This window comes from Onychostruthus taczanowskii, unplaced genomic scaffold (genome assembly GCF_017590055.1).
Source record: "Onychostruthus taczanowskii isolate IOZ18803 unplaced genomic scaffold, ASM1759005v1 scaffold20, whole genome shotgun sequence".
NCBI lineage: Eukaryota > Metazoa > Chordata > Aves > Passeriformes > Passeridae > Onychostruthus > Onychostruthus taczanowskii.
In genome coordinates this window covers 7,374,025-7,377,190 of record NW_024499240.1, presented here as the reverse complement: position 1 = coordinate 7,377,190, position 3,166 = coordinate 7,374,025, and positions in this window count along the sequence as shown.

Genomic DNA, 3,166 nt, shown 5'->3' with positions numbered 1-3,166 from the left:
TTCAGAAGAAACAATCACTCCTCAGTTCAGGATTAAATCCTACTATTTGTGTTTAAAGGGGCATTTCAAATCTCAATGCTAATAGGTGAATGTGGCTTACCTTCAGAAGCCAGTGAATGGTAGCTCATGAACTGAATTCTGCAGATCTTTTGTTTGTTTCTATGATGTTTTGAGTGTGCACTGAATGCTTGTATTTTTCTGTCACTTTCACTTCCCGAACCTCCTGATACTGTTTATCCTCATGGAAGGGGCTTTTTTCACTGTTTTTCCAACATGAATTTGGCTGTACGACAAATACATAAGGTTTTAAAGTAGTAGATGCCTCTGCTTCTTACCTGTGAGTATGATGATACCATCTTGTCATGATCAAAAAGCTCCATATGGAAAACATTCCACAGCTTTTATTTACAATTCATAGCTGCCAGCCTATACTTACTCCACTGCATGTAGTTATTTGCTTATTTTCAGTGTATACCTTTTATGAACTGGACTGCTCTGTAAGTTACATCTCTTGCCAATACACTGGATGCTGCTGGCTTACATTAACTTAACTGCTCACATTCATTTTTGTGCTACAAGTAAAATCAATTGCCTATCTCTTGCAGGGACATGTGGAAGCAAATCAGCGAGGCAGCAAGGTAAATCATTCCAGGCAGAGAATTTGCAGCCCACCAGGTGCAAGGCTGTGCCTAGCAGCACCTCCCTTGCCCAGGGGTAAGTGGAGCAAAAGGGAAGGCATATCACAGCCCTGTGGGGTGCTGCACAGGATGGCCAGTGCCACCGTGAGTTGGTGTCCAATAGAAGTGTATGGGGGTTTTGTTTGTTTTTCTTTGAAGGCTGATTTTTCTGAAAAGTGCAACGACTGGAGCTGGAAGCAGTAACTCTGTTGTGAGAGCACTGCTCTGCCCTGTAACAAAGGCTCTGTTGTGCTGGCATGCAGCACAGTGCCCAAAGCTCAGGATGTTTTCAGCCTATTTGCTTTCATTTGTATTTGAGTTAATCTGGCACAGCTGCTGGAGAATAACACCATATATTAGGGGTCATTTTAATCAAATGGATCCTTGATACTCTGATTTCTTCCTACTGGCAGTTGCATGGAAAAGGCAATTAACTACAACTCTAAACTGATGGCATGGCCTTAAAAAAATTAATTATGTCAGATTCTGTCCTGGCAACTCATTCAGAAGAGTATGCACCAAAAGTCACAAAACCTGTTGCATTATCTTTATATTTAAACGAGCATATCTCCAACCAGAGTACAAATGAGTCACTTTTGGGTAATTCTCTCTTATGGAAGGCACTGCAAGAATTCTGTCCCTCCTCTGCAGGAGAAGCCTTGTTCTGTCCTTAAGAAAAGACTCCATTTGGGAACAGAAAAATGGAGAAATATGGTCTATGTCCTTTTGGCCTTTCCCTCTCCCTCTTCATTCTTTCCCACTCCTCCCCTCTCCCAAAAGTAACCATAAGAAAATTTATTAGGATTAATGAGTTCATGTGTACTGAAAATTTAAGGTCTACAAGGCAAAGCAAAACCACCCAATTTATAGTATAGGCTATGTGATAGGAATGGTACACAGAGTCTAATAACTGCACTGTGGAGCATCTTAGGTGAAATAAGAGAGAAAAATTCATGTATGACAATCAGCTGTAGTTTTTCCTTTGATTTTTGTCTTGCTCCTTTTAAAGATATGTGTCAGTGAGTCCCACTGAGCTTTCCCATGTGTTGGGCATCAGATCATTTACCTAGTGTTCTGAATTACTATTTGTCAGAGCTTACAAAGATACAGCCTGAGGGATTGCAAGTAAATATTGATGAATAGTGAAAGCTTCTATTATCTTAACTTTTGCCCGCAAGTATGCCATAAACATACTTACTATCACTCTTGGAGAAGAGTGATCTACAAGTTCTATCTGGCACATTCTGAAATCATTAGTGAAAATGCTTAAAATATTGCTTAAGTTTTACTCTTTTAATAAAGTAAAAAAATAATTTATTTGGTTCTGTACAGAAATTACTTTTGTTGGGAACCTGATGAAGATAATTTATTTCTATCTCTGCAGATTGTGAAGGAAGTCATTTTGCCCTTCCTCTTTGCTGCTGCTGTTTTAAGTATTCTTCCAGGAAAGAAAGGTCCAACAGAGAAGGTACGTTCTCAAGGCTGACAGGCCTTGGCTGAAAGGCCTCATCTGCAAATCTGAATGACAATATCTGTAGCTCGTGCATGTCCAGAAGGTCGTGTTGCTGAGAGAGGGACAGCTTTCTGAGTTAGCAGAGTACCACAGGCATGCCAATGGTGACAGTGAGGGCGATGGCTGCAGCAGATGTTGACTGGACAGCAACCAGGAAAGGTGGTGAAGAGGTGGTTCTGCAAACTCTTGTTTTGGGAGAAGAAACAAAGCAGTTGCAGCCTCTGTGAGCCAGTTTTCATACTCAGAATGAGATTCGGTAAATTGTATTCAACTGCTTTGGAAAAAGCAGGAGCAAAATTATGGTTAAGATAAAGTTTGCAGAAGCCAATTTTTTAAAGAGCCTTTAGGTCACCTAATGATGTATTCAGCTAGGAGATTTAGGACTCCAATCTGTCCTAGAGTGGTTAGGCTGAATGCAAGGCAAGTGTCCCAGCCAGCTTTCTTCACAACATTTCTTTGTGCATTTTTGCCCCTATTATTTTAATATTGGCTTTAGGGAGTTTTAGGCTGTTTGTCCAGGAGCTAAGACAGACAATGGGTTATTATCTGCCATCGGAGGGGGAACAAAATACACGTCAGTGCTGAATTAGACTAAATGATCCTCGTGGATCCCTTTTAACTCGAGGTATTCTGTGATATATTCAGGATATTCTGCGACACTGTGATTGCAGAAACGTAGGTGTTGAACGGCCCTGGGGGCAGCCGGCACCTGCCTGAGGCACTCCCAGCGTTCACCTGGGAGCCGCTGTGCTCGCATTCAGCACGCACAGCGCGTCTCTCCAAAGAGCAGAGCCAGAGCACTGTTATATTAACGCGGCTGCCGTGCTGCAAACTCCGCAGTCGGTCAGACTGCCGCTCGTCCCACGCTGGCTGTTTATCACGACGGTCCGTAGCTGCGGGGTCCCGGGCCGGGCGGCGCCGCGGCCTGCGGGCGCAGCGCTCGGCACGGCCGCATTGTCTCCGGCGGGGCGGGGCG